This window comes from Belonocnema kinseyi, chromosome 1 (assembly GCF_010883055.1).
Source record: "Belonocnema kinseyi isolate 2016_QV_RU_SX_M_011 chromosome 1, B_treatae_v1, whole genome shotgun sequence".
NCBI classification, from domain to species: domain Eukaryota; kingdom Metazoa; phylum Arthropoda; class Insecta; order Hymenoptera; family Cynipidae; genus Belonocnema; species Belonocnema kinseyi.
Genome location: NC_046657.1, coordinates 161,979,145 through 161,993,780, shown reverse-complemented (window position 1 = coordinate 161,993,780; position 14,636 = coordinate 161,979,145). Strand labels below are relative to the sequence as shown.

Genomic DNA, 14,636 nt, shown 5'->3' with positions numbered 1-14,636 from the left:
TTAAATTTTTAATTTAAGAAAATTAATTTTTGAAGAATTTACAAATTTTCAAAAAATAAAGTTTAACAGAAGCTCAAATTTCGGTCAAAAAGTTGAATACTTTGTTAGAAGTTTATTTTCTTCGTTGCAAATTCATCACTTTAGTTGAAAATGAATTTTTTAGGTTAAAAATGTGGATAATTCCTTCTTTCTGGGTTAAAATTAATTTTTGTAACTGAATATATAACTATTCCATTTGTGTTAAATGTTTTTTAGTTGGTAGAATGTTGATGTACATATTTTTTGAAAATACTTCTTTTCTGATTATATTATTTAGATAAAAATCTAAATGTTTTGTAGGAAGTTACTCTTTTAAACTAAAAAATCTTTCTTATTCGAAAAATCAACGCTTGTTGAAAATTCTTCTTCTTGATTTAAAAGTCCATCCCTTTTGGTAGAAATTTCATTCTTTTTGTTAAAAATGCAACAGCTCGGTTGATAATAAGTCTGTTTGGGCTAAAGATTTAACTGTTTGATGACAAATTTTTTTCTTTAAATGTCAATGTTTTTCATTTTAAATAAAAAAATTTTCTTGATTAAAATAGCAACTGTTACATGTTTTGTTGATAATTCATTAATCCACCATCCATCTAAATCGTCTAACATTCTTTTTAGATGACCCTTAAAAAAATGAAGAAAAAAAGTATGTGAAGATGACGCACGATAGGGGTGACGGGGAGTCAAAAGTCACGGATCCTCCCAAAGGGGGTTTCGTGGTTTAAAAAGTCAGAAAACAATTCTCAGGTGATTTATGCCCGGCCTCTAAGCTGCCACAAGCGGTAAATAACACAAGCATGCTTGGTCGTCAATCACCCAATCGGTATGACAAGATATTTTCAAGGCAGATGTTTTGCGTTGTTACTTCATAATAAAAAAACTAGCTTGCCGATAACGTAATTAAAAGAATAGATAGATTTATTATTTGTTATTAAAATTGAAGGAGATTGTTGTGAGGTGAAAAAAAGTGTAATACTATGAATGATCTGAAACTTATGCATATGCCAAGGATTGTATAAAATTGCACAATTTGAATCATATTTCTATCGAAAAGTTGGACTAAACTCTTTTGTGATGTGATTTTCATTTTTAAAAATATATAAAAAAAAAAATATATTATTCAATATTATATTGTATTCTGTTCTTCTGTGTTGTATTGTATTGTATAGCATAGTATTGTATTGTATTTTGTATTGCATTATATTGTACTTTCTTGAATTGTATTATATTTTGTATTGTACTAAATTCTATTTTATTTTATTGTATTGCACTGTGCTTTACTTTATTGTATTATATTGCACTGCATCAAATTATATTAGGTACACTTACTAGAAACATTTAGGGAAACCACACAGAAAAAGAGTAGAAAGAATATCTTCATTTTTTTATTTTACAAAGACGATTGTGTAGAAACCGAAACTGATTTTGAAGAACTTTATAAACAGCAACTGCTCAGTTGAGTCACTTTTTATTTAATGGAATGAAAACGATTGATAATCTCGTATGTCAGAATTTTTCTTATCGGCTAGATTTATTAGTCATAAATCCTTCAAAACTACTTAAGTTTACAATTGTTCAACATATGGATTTAAATGTAGAGGCTATAATATCACGTATATTTCTCCGGTGAAAGAAGTTATAAATCAAATCAATTTCTTTAAGCTTTTCTTCCATGTATTGTTAAAAATCCTGAAAAAATTATATGCATCCGCTCACAATGGGATTGAAAATTGAGTGACGATGTGCAAAATAACTTTCAGTCCAAACTTTTCGACCAATTCAATTTATTCAATTTTATAAAATTTCTAAGAAGTTTGTCAGGCATACTTTTTAAAAGTTGTTCAAAGTTGTCTTATTATATGTATTTAATCACTAGCATAGATTATACAAAGTCGGCAATGAAGATTTTTTACTATGGAATCTGACAGCAACCTGATGGATATTTTCCATCAATTATATCGCTTGGAATAATCAAAATCAAGCTAAACATTACGTGGACATCACGTCCGTGATGTTTAGCTCGATTTTTACTATTCCGAGCGATATAATTGATGGGAAAAATCAAAAACATAATCCTAACCCAATGTTCTCCACATTGTGACTTAGGCGCTTTTTCTTTTCACAGCCTCAGCTTACGTTGTAGAGTGTGTGTGTGATGAGCATCCACGTCAAACAACAATGACAAACTCTAACATTTCTAACGTGGGCTTGAACTTTTATGTTGTTAGGCTTTAACCACTAGGAGGAAAGTTAACGATTTCGAAACCATCAATGTCACTAGAAGCGCAACCACTATTAACGGCTAATAACAGAAACATATGCGAGGAGACAAAAGGAGATTTAGACATATCAGAACAGCTTGATATAAGTCAAAAGCTCATTAAGCTCATTAGGAAGCCACGCGTCGTTCTAACGATGCAGACTTTCTGCGATATCAAGAGAAATATGATTATCTCAATCACGGATGGACTGCAGGAAGCGCAGGATTTAGTGGGTGCAATGGGCAAAACTATGATCTTCGTCAAAAGGCACTTTGATTTTGTGCTAAAAGGTGTCGGATGAGCTGTCGACAAAAGATGAAGGAAGATCAGAAGGCCAATGCGAAGAAAGACAGAAGTCAAAGTGGAACTCAGACTGAAGAAACCATGGAAAGCCAATCTTCATTCTGGGACTGTGTCCCTTTGAGGTCCTTTGAATCAAGCTCTTCCAAGCCAAAGACGAAGAAGCCGATCACCCATACTGCCAAAGCGGCGATGCCCTCGACAACATCAAAGAAGAACGAAGGAGTGAAACCTTCAACCAACAACACCGGGAAGAAGAAGGCGCAAGCCGTTCTACTCGAACAGGCCGAGGATTTGATTTACGCGGAGGTCCTCAAGGAACTAAAGAAAAAGGTGAAGCCGGACACACTTGGTGCATACGTCAAGGATGCCAGTCAAACCAGAAACAGATAGATCCTCGTTGTGATAGGACCTGCAGTAAATGATCGATCCAAGCTGCCAGCTCCCTGGCCTCTACGAAGTACCCGTAAAGACCTCATTGGGTCCCCATTAAGTTCCTTTTTAAAGAACTAAGATATAATAGCAAGGTCAACTTTTAAAATGTTGAAATTCAGATTCTACTTTACATTTTCTATTAAAACTCACGGAGTAATCGCAATGCTTTTCTTTGCAGCGGTCAAAAGTTAAAAAAATATATAATATCTATAACGCCTGTTGACTGCTACTTACAGATGATGTGTTTGAAGTTTAACAGTCAACAGGCCTTATACGTCTTATATTTTTTTAAACTTTTTACCGTTGAAAAAAAACTTTTGCGATTATTCTGTGACCTTATATAAGGAATTTTAACGTCGAATCCGAATTTCAACAATTTAAAAGTTGATTTTCATGTTTTTTTTAGAGTTTTTTAAAAAGGAACCGAATGATGGCGCAATATGGTCTTTACGGGTACTATGTAGAGGCTCCATTCGGTTCCTTCGGTCCGCCAGGGCTGCCATCAAAGAAGCGGTCGGTTTTAGGAGTAGTGTACGCGAGCTCGTGTCCCGTACCGAGGTCGAGGTCTTAGATGGCGACCTAAACAGAGGGATGACAAAGAAGGCCTTTTGAGGGCATCTAAAAACCTTTGTAGAGATGAGGAAATAACTGGAGAAAAGGCTGGTACGCACAGGACTCCTAAACATGCGATGGGTATCCTTTCGTGAGTAGAAGAAGACGTAGGTATTGAGGCGTTACCGCTACCAAGGCTTTGGCAACAAGGCAGCGAGCTGCAAGGGCCCAAATCGAACAAGGGTCTGCTGGATCACCTTCAAGGAACGATGAGGTGCTCCTAGTTCAGAGAAGCAGTCGCGGTAAAGAAGCCTTAGGAAGGACTTAAGTAACGAACCACAACCAGCCACGATGCCGAAGGCCGACAAACCCGATTTGCAGAAATACCACCCTACTGAAGGACAATTCGTACATCTTTGTTGGGTAGCAAGAGGGAAAAATACCAAGAAAGCAAGAATAGTAGGAATTCGAAGCACAGCTTATTGGAATTACCCGTATGTCCTTGAAGTAATGCGAAAGCAGTTTCGGGGACATGGGTTGGCAGGAAGAGAAGGTGAATTTATTGGGTATTACCATTTTTTAGATCGACTTTCACACTCATTGCCGCTAAAGTAGATACCTGAAATACCATTATACCTAGTGAAATTATAGAAATTTGCATTGCCGGATGTCGGCAAGGCCTAATCATGTATTAACAACTACCAGTTAAAACTAAGTATTAAGTATTAGTATGGAGACCAAACGCCAGTGTACGACGGGTGAAAAATGAAGTATAATTATTATTAATTAATTTTCAGTAATTCTGTATTTTGAGGCATAGTTGCGGCGGAGGACTTACGCTTATTGGTTAATAGGTTTACCTTGATTTCAATATAATATCTGAGAGAGCTGTGAGAGGTTTTGGATTAGTGGCTTGTTGGCGGTTAATTTGAATCATTAAGAAAACAACAAGAGAATTCTTTACAGGTCTCGTAGACATTCCCGCAAATTGAAGGCAATCCCCTTTATCATTTTGCATGCTTCCCCCCCCCCAAATAAGCGGAAAAAGTGGTGCTTAATTTCGAATGCAGCTTAGTCTCATTATTAGTAATTCATGATACTTACCGATGTTTATTTTTGATTTGTGAAACTTGAGTGAGGAATTCAGCTGTTTAGAAAAGTTTATATTCATTCACTCTTTCATCCCTAAGACCCCTGCAGCATGAAAACTTTTACGGAGAAAAATATTAGACAAAGAGACACACCGAATGACGTTCCAAATTGGGATACAAAATCACGCACTTTCGTACATCCTTTAGTAAATCGTTTCTGACGTATGATTCCCTACTTTCAGAAAGTGCTTTAATGTTACTTTATTTTAGTTTGACGCATTAAAAATGTGTCTGATTAACAGAATTTGTTCATACGAGAAATAGCAATTTAGCATAATAGCATACTTGGTTTATGCTACATCAAACATCAGATCGTTAGGCGTTTCAAAAATTTTATATTTTTGAATTGAAAAATCAACACAATTACACAGAAAAATAAGAAACTTTAGAAAATTATATGTTATCTATTAAACGTTAAAGTAAACAAATCTTCCAACACTTTTCTTAAATTAGGGAATGATACCAGAACTGACGAACAAAAGGAAGTAACAAAGAACGTACAAAAGTAACTATAAAAAGACCTACAAAAAGACGTACTAACGAACATGATTTTTTTTCTGAAATTAGGATTTATATCAGGAGATCCTTTTATACGTTTTTTTGTGAGTCCTTTTATACGTCCTTTTGAATCTTCACTTTGTCTAATGGGATAGGTCAATGAAAGGCTGTAAAATGTACAACTTACAAATAAATATGCATTTCATTTAGTTCACATTGGAAATCACATTTTAATGTTTTATGAATATTATTATATTAAAATTAGTTTTTGATGTATTTACCTTAGACTGTTTAAAAATACTGAATTAAAACAGTAATATCAGTGGAAATTACAGAAACACTTCAGTACTGGAAAACAACCTGATAATAACTATCTTTCTTTTTATTTTGACATCTTGCCCACAACTTACGAGGTTGAAAAATACCACTGATTTTGACATAGTGCCAAATTTTTATTGTGAACGGTATGTTAAAATTAAGTTTGTTTGAAGAAGAGAAAATATTTTTAATTTAACTAAATCGGTTTCTTTATGACGTATAATATCTTCTCAAGGTTATAGTTTGAAAAAATATAATTTATGTGGATACCATTCAATTTTTAAATTATTTTAAAGATTACCTATCTTTACAAGTTCAAAAGCATGTATAAATTGGCATAATAAAAAATAAATTACATCGAAAAAATAACTTTTCTTACTCTACCCCAAACCAGGATGACCGGATTCAAGTACTCACCTGAAACAAAAAAGAGATTTATGATGAGTTTTATTATAGAATATTATTTCGCAAATATTAATTTGTACAAATACTTTTAAATATACGCAGTTATTCCATAGAAAATTAGCTACAAATACCTACTTAATTTTTTTTTTAGAAATAATGGAAATATACAATAATGTAAGTTTAATTTTGTTTATACATAATTGCATGGTTCTCGTTTAATGAGCCCTTTTCTACCTCATTATGACTAATTAGCAAACATAGTTGCTTCCTTATATAGGAAGGAAGTGCCGTAATTTCTTTTAATTCGATTTGTGATCTTGTAAATTATGAGCTACACAAATTTGAGCAGAAACCCTCTAGCATTTAAATAATGCAATATGGCCTTTTACTGATTCCGTGGCCCGTTTACTAAAATTTTCACGGCCTTTTTCAATTTTTTGAGAAATCTCAGGGCCTCGCAGCTTATCAAAAAACTGATGTAGTTTTTCAGATCTTTATTAGGTAAATAGATTTTCTTCTAATCATTTTTTTATCCAGTATAGTTCTTTTAGGAAATGGAATTTTTAAAAGAATTGAAAAAAAATTTTTTAATTAAAAATTTTTTTTAAGTATTCCTGAGGTTTACTGTGAACTATAGAATAATCTAAAATACCAGACTATGTTATATAGTAGTACTGGACCATCGTGATTTAGTGCACAGTTCAATATTTTGAGCTAAAAACGAAAACTTCGTTTCCAGAACAAATATTTTGCAAAATATCATGCAAACTTTTTTATTATCAACTGGCTTACTATTAACGGCTTACAATAATTATCTAAACGTTTGCAAGTTTTTCTATACGCTCTTTTGCCGCATAATTGAATATAGCAAGAAAATTGACTGTATTTTTATTTATTTCAGAAAGTCTCTATGACTAACTAGCTTTTTAAGGAATAAGATTATAAATAAATATACAATAATTACATGCACCGATCGATAAAAGCTTCAAATACTTATTTATAATAAAATAAAAACTATGGCTATGCAGATTCATCGATTAAGTCTACGGCGACAGCTTTTTTACTTAAGGTATCGTTTTGCAGAATAATATAATTAGTTTAAAGTAATTATCAGGGTACCCACAGATCAAAGGATTTTAAAATGGCCAGTAAAAGTTACAGTTATTCAAAAAACCCCTGAGAGAGTCGGAAGTTTTTCGATTAACTAAAGTTGAAGTTATACGGTGTTTCGCACCACCTCTGTACCAGCCGGCAACAAGAAATAGAAAATAAAAAATAGGACGAAAATTAAAATGCAATAATGTTCTGCAGTGCTTTGTTTAGCAACTACAGAGAAAAAAAGTTTCTTGCAGGTGGGCCCACAGTGTGCCCTCGCGTGAAGCGTGAATGCAGGTGGTGACTCGTGGCGACTGCACTCACAATTCACGCGGGGGCACACTATGGGCCCACCTACAAGAAACTTTATTTCTCTGTTGTTGCTAAGCAAAGCACCGCAGAACATTTTTGCCTTTGACTTTTTTGTATTTTTTTTATTTTCTATTTGTGGTAACTAGCTGTCTCAAAAGTGGTGAGACACCCTGAAGCACCAAGTGCAATAGACTCTCATAAAGCGTCTAGTACTTGGCACCGAGACTCTCCCTAAGCACCTGCTCAGTTAAAACTCGCCCCTAATACTTGGCAGAAAATATATCTTAGCCGCATTTGTGAATTATTTGAATTCGGCTGGCAGATGCACAGCTAATTCCATGCTTAAGGCGCTTACTGAATTTAGAGGTAATAAAAGGGAGGGGCACTTGGTGAGAGAAAACGGTGAGGAAATTTTAAAATTGGGATTTTAAACAATCCTGAATTGCAAACGACGGTTATTCGCTTGCATTAATGCTATAATAATTTGAAAAAAGAGAGCATGATACTAGCTATGATATTAGCTAATAGTAAAAGCAAACTAACTTTCAGTTGTTCGTACTCAGCGAGAAATATAAATGTCATAGTGAGTTAAATCTTCCTACATAAAAAAGGTGGAAGGACAATCAGGGATTACACTTTTTAACAGAATGTTTTTGTGTTAAGAAGGTTTCTGACCCGAGAAAGGAAATAACTGCTAGTGAGTCGATGCGGTTTAATAAAAAATATAAAAATAAATAATATAAATCAGTTCTATAAATTCGAGTTTGGGCGTTGCACCACACCACGTGGCGTGAGTAAAGTTGGCTGAATCGTGAGTTTACTATTCAATTTTTTTTTTAAATTGATCAGTAATAGTGGTATAAGAGCTTCCATAAATTAGATTTGTAAATTCTTACCACGTTCTACTTTTTATATGGATAAATAAAAAGCGAAAATGAGACACATTTTCATTAGTAGTTTTTATCTTTATATAAGTATTTTAATTAATCCAATTTATGATAAAAATTAATATGAAAACATATAAAGAAGGTTAATAATTAACAGGATATTAAATCTAATTGTTATAACCAAATTGTGTTAACAAAATATCAACTGCGTTGAAGTTTTGCTTGCAAAGTATATTTGTTAGTTAAACTTGCCTGATTTTATCGACACGATTATATTTGATCGTGAAAATTTAGTAGTCTAGTATAATTTGTTTATTTTATAAACAAATGAATAGTTTAGTTATTCATAGACATAAATTAATCGTTTTTATTTCTAATCGTATTCAAATTACATAAGTAGTAATGTTTAGTGACGAAGAATCGTCCATCAACATTATTTGTTTATTTTTTAAACAAATTTTATAAGCCGACTACTCATTTGATATTATTTGTTTGCTTTACAAACAAGTTCTATGAAAAATGCATAGTTTAACAATTAATGGGCAGAAAGTAATTATTTTATATTCTTAACGCGTTTAAATTATATAAGTGATGTTGTTTAGTTATCAATAATTGTCATTCGATATTACTTGTTTATTTTATATAGAAATTCATAGTTTAGACATTTGCATACAGAAATTAATATTTTATTATTGCCTTTAAATGATTTAAATAAATGGCCAAACGACACATTCATTTATAAAATTAACATATAATATCAAACAAAAAGTCTTCACCACTAAACCACATTATTTATAGAATTTGAAGACAATCAGATAGAAAAATGATTACTTTCTGTCTAGAAATGTACAAAACTATACATTTGTTTATAAAATTTGTTAATGAAATACTCAAATAATATCGAATGCCAATTATTCGTCACTAAATACTACCTTTAATATTATTCAAAGGTCTCATAAATGAAAAATATTGACTTTTTGCCCATAAAATGCCAAACTATGCATTTGTTCATAAAATGTGTTATTTAAATAAGTTAATGTTGTAAAAAGACAAGTCTGCATCGAAAAAATCACCACTCATTTAACTTAAAGGTAATTAGAAAGAAAAACGTGTATAAATCGTCACACTATGCACTTGTTTATAAAATTTGTTAATAAAATTAACAGATAATATCGCATTACCAATCTTTATAACTAAGTATTACCATTAATATAATGTATAGGTACTAATAAAAAAAAATATATTACTTTCGGCCAATGAATATCTAAAATGTGAATTTATTTATAGAATTTATTTTGAAAACAATTAAATTTTACCAGACAACAAATTGTGATGATCTAATATGATTGTGTCGATAGAGTCAAACCATTTCGACTTACAAATATACTTAGCAAGCAAAATTTTCACGATGTTGATATTTTGTTACCATGATTTGTTTATAATAATGAGATTGGATATCCTGTTTATTATTTACATTCTTTGGATAATTTTACATTCTTTGGATAATTTTACATTCAGTTTGATCGAGAATGGGATTAATTAATAATTTATTTAATGATAAAAAGAATCATTAAAATATGTCTCATTTTCGTTCTTTGTTTATTTATATGAAAAATATATAATAATAAAAACTGAAAAATGTCATTCATAGACGGTCTTATGCAATTATTGCTGATCACTCCTACATAACAATTTTGAAAATCGGTTAATAATTGTATGTTTAAGTGATTTTTAATAGTAAACTCGCGGTTTAGTCCTTTGTGGGTGTGATCTACAATGGGGTGGCTCAAAATCGCTTTTATTAGAGGCAATGATCCCCCTATTTCATTCCAAATCCGAAATAAAATTTCCTAATTTTTTTTATTTGAACAGGTGCCGGTTTTGACTTGAAGTTTCCCATGTAAAATGCATGGGGAAAAATGACTTTTTTGAGTTTTTGGTATCATTTTGTAGAATTTACAAAAATGTGACGGGAAAGTATAGGGGCTTGTAGAGGATTATCCACTGAAGATTTCTATCTATCAGACATATGGGTTTAAAACCCCTAACACACCCCCACGAGTACTCGAAAACTACCCTTGAAACAAAAAGGTCAATTCTTCATGAAATCGACTTTTTGAGCTCTGTATTCTTTTTACTTAAAATTATTAATATTGGTTTAGTGGAATATTTATTATCATTGTTTAATCGATTTTTAATTATTTAAGATAATCGAATTTGTTTAAATAATTTGTCTCGAAACATTTTTTTTCCATCAAAATTATTACTATTCGTATATTGAAATATTTAATAACTATGGTTCATTAATTTTTAATTGTTTAAACAAATGGGATTTATTTAAAAAATTTTGTTTCGAATTTTTTTAAAATAAAAATTAATTCCACTAAACGAATAATAATAATTTTTACAAAAAAAATGAATTTTCACAAAAAAATAGTCTAAACAAATTCCAGTTGATTAAACCATTACAAATTAATAAACCAATCTTATAAAATATTCCACTAGATTAATAGTAAAAATTTATATGGGGGAAAAACAAGTTTTCTAACAAAAATGGTTAAAACAAATTCCATTTCTTTAAATGATTAAAAATAAATTAACCAATGAGAATAAACATTTAATTTAATAAACATAAACAGATACTTTTTTAGATAATTGTCTACAGGTCCCCATACTTATCCGTCACACTTATGTACCGTTTGTGGTCACTGTGAGATTGATTAGTAAGTCTTAAATATTTAGTTCTTACTCTAGTATTATGTAGTATATTTATAGGATTTTTTGATATGTTGGTAACGCAGTGAACTCTTTTCTATACTCGTTAAAAATATAGTTTAAGAAATAATTGAAAACATTATCTGGACGCGTGTTGTACCTCGGAAATTTTAATTATTTCTTATATCAGAATCTGCAGAACACCCCGTTAAGTGAATTACTGATATTTGTTGAAAATCATAACCTTCTTTAAATATTTATATCATATACTACTTAAAAAACTTAATAGTAAGTAAGAAAACATAAATTTACTGATACTAGCCTAATATATGAATAAAAAAGCCCATGACCATGGCCACAAGTGGTGGATACGTTTTCCTGTTTTGGTTATAGTACTTAATTTAATATGTTATAATATTCACACGTATATTATTCAGTTATTATTCATAAAATTATTGACAGAGAATCTTAGTTATAAAACTAAGAACCAATTTTTGTAGTTTTTATATTTTATAGGTTAGAATGCCGTCGAGAGTAAAAAAGAAGACCGTGGAGAAAATTCCTAAATCACCATCAGCTACAATCAGTAAACCTAAAAGGACATTTTTCACGTATTTCGAAGTTGATTTAAAAAAAGTCTTGGAATAAATTAAAAATGAGACCGCGATTGCAGCATCCAGTAAACAATATAAAATTCCAAGAAAAACTTTGCGTAATAAACTGCCAGGAAAAGCATCACAAACTTCAGGTCGTGTTGATCCAAAATATGTACTTAGTCACAATATCGAAAATAAATTGGAGAAGTGATTATTAGGAACAAGCAGAATGGGTTTTCCAATAAATAAATACTTCTTAGTACACTCTGTCAAGCAATTAATGGAAGCAGAAGGCTTAAGAAATCATTTAAAAAATAATGTTTTAGGAAGATATTTGTTTGAAGATTTTCTCAGGCGTCATCCACTTGTTGAACAAAAAAGAGTAGAACATCTTTGCAGGTCTCGGGCAATCGTCACTGAAAATGACATTCGTTCTTGGTTTTCTCATTTGGCAGAAGAGCTTGGCGAAAATGTCAAAACACTTGAAGATCCTCGAAGGGCTTTTGATTTGGATGAAACGGCGATGCATCTTGCACCAAAAAGTGATCTTGTCTTAGCAGAGAGAGAGGAAAAGCTGTTTATGATGTAGCTGGTAATGAAAAAGAAAACGTTACTACACTGTTTAATGTGAATGCTGCTGGAAAATTTTCACCACCTTTAACAATTTTTAAGTCCGAACGTTTACCCAAAATTTGTTTTGATTCTCCTTCAAAAGATTGAGGAATAGAGAAATCGGAGAATGGATAGATGACTAGTGAATTTTTTTATGAACATTTAACCAATATTTTTTAGCTATTTCTTGAAAAAAGTGGAATTGAAAACCATCGTACTGATCTTCAAAAGCATAACGTTTCAGCTTTTTTTTATCAAAGCTTATTAATGTGGAAAATTTCATAGATGTCATCAAGAGTGGATTTAAAGTATGCGGTTTATGCCCATTTGATGCTAATGCATTTCATTATAGTAAATACGTTGAAATAAAAGATTCTGAAAACTCTCCCAGTGAATCTAACGAATCCGATTCACAAAAATCAGTAAAAGTTTTATTTCATCGGGAATACGCTAGAAGCAAATTTGACGCTGATATTTTACAGCGTTTTAAAAATACAAGAGCCACTGGTATTGGTTGGGAAGCTGATGACAAATATAAGGTTTTGTATGATCTTTGGTTCAAGGCTGTAGAAGATGCTACACATGAAGAGAATGAATTGCCATCTTCATCTTGTCTTCCTGTAACATCTAAAGATCCTTATCCTTCCACTTCCAATGATACCAATATTATCGAATTTTCGTTTCCAGAGTTTCTTAAGCCTAATCTAAAGGAATGTGAATAATCTTTACGGCTAAATAAAACACAAACTTAAACACATGTTCTTAATATTGATCTTTTTTGTAGTTTTCTATCCTCGGTTGTTTAATTAATTTTTGAATCATGTTTTAAATTTATTAAATTTTTTTACTCTTTTATATTCGAAGAGCAATTGAAATCTTCAAAGTCTCATTACCCGGATCCAAATTCCGATTGGGGAGTACCTCTTTAACCTTAACTTGCTAACTACCTAGATATTAGTAAGGATCCCAATCATATTAGAGCAGTTTTTCCTTCCAGTGATGAAGTTATCCAATCATCACCTGTTATTATTGAAGTAAGCGAACCTGTTGCAGCTTCTACCGCTAACAAAGAAAATGTATCTAATTATAATACTCTAACGATACGTCAAAAGACTTTAGATAAAGTTATTGATGAAATAATTGTGTGGCCTAAAAAGACAGTCTTTAAAGCGAAAATGCGCTGTTGAACATTTACCTTCAGCAATAACAGCTGATAAATGGATAGAAATCATGTCAGCTGAAGAAAAAGAGAGAAACGATAAAGAAGAAGAAAAAACTTAAGAAAATTGAAAGATAATTAAAAAACAGAAAAAATTAAAACAAGAAAAATTAGAGGAAAAAACTAGAAACAATTAGCTAAAAAACAATTAGCTGAGAAAGAACCTATTAAACCGCCAAAAAATTCTTTAAAAAATAACTAATATTTCCCAATGTGTGACAATTTTATCGTATTTTGTCTAATTATATAAAAAAATTAACTTATATATTGATAATTAATTGAATAAATTTTAATAAAATTCACTTCAACAAAAAAATTACTTACTATGACCAAAAGTGGTGCAACCAATGGCCACTACTGGTGCATCTATGACCATTACTGGTGAAACAGCAAGTAAGATTAAATATTATTAATTTGGTATAATAAAGTAAAGTTTAAAGGTTTGGAATTTTTATAATTCGATTATTTGATACACTAATAATGTTATTAATTCATATTTCATTATGAACTATTTTATTTCATTTAATTTAATTCTTGATAAAAGATACGAAATAAATTTGGGAATTTCTTTTTTCGGATTTAGAATAAAATTGGGGGATCGTTGTCCTATAGCATGCAAAAAAATTGTGCCATGCATTTTTGGACCACCCTACTCTACAGTGTAGGCAAGACGTTTCTTTGATTTAAAAATTGTTTATAATGTTTTAAACAAATAATCTGACAAAAGCCATTTTTTGTGATACGCAATGATTTTTTGCTTGAATTTCAGTTTTTATATAGAATATGAGAGAAATGTATGCCTGATTGTGATTATTTAAACATATCTGCTGTTTGGCAATTATATAAAAAATTTTTAAAAACAAATACAGTCTTGATATTTTACAATGATTGGGCTCCATTTTTTGAAAAACCAAGAAAAAATGTCTTGCTAATAACTCCTGGCTGTAATTTTTTTTTAATTGTTGAAACATATAAATTTTTTTTAACAAGTTTTATAAACAAATCCATATTTCGACCATTTTTCGAAAAATCGGTCTCATTTTTTTGAAAAATCAACTAAAAATGTATTTCCGATGACTATTTGCTATGGTACTTTACTAACGGATAAGAAACGTTAATCATTTAAACCATTTGTATAAACAAATATACGTTTTGGTGACTTTTGCTGAAATATAATAGACTTTTTTGGTGAAGTAAGCTAAAAATCCCGTACCAATGACTCCTTGTTGCCCTTTTTGTCCAAT

At 31.0% G+C, this 14,636-nt stretch overlaps 1 long non-coding RNA gene across 1 annotated transcript; it reads left to right on the top strand.

The window, feature by feature from the left end:
* The first annotated feature begins 7,975 nt into the window (after positions 1-7,975).
* Positions 7,976-11,825, top strand: LOC117173516. The gene is made up of 2 exons (XR_004467206.1): positions 7,976-8,060; positions 11,482-11,825. It is a non-coding gene; the product is annotated as an uncharacterized LOC117173516 (long non-coding RNA).
* The last annotated feature ends 2,811 nt before the right edge of the window (positions 11,826-14,636 follow it).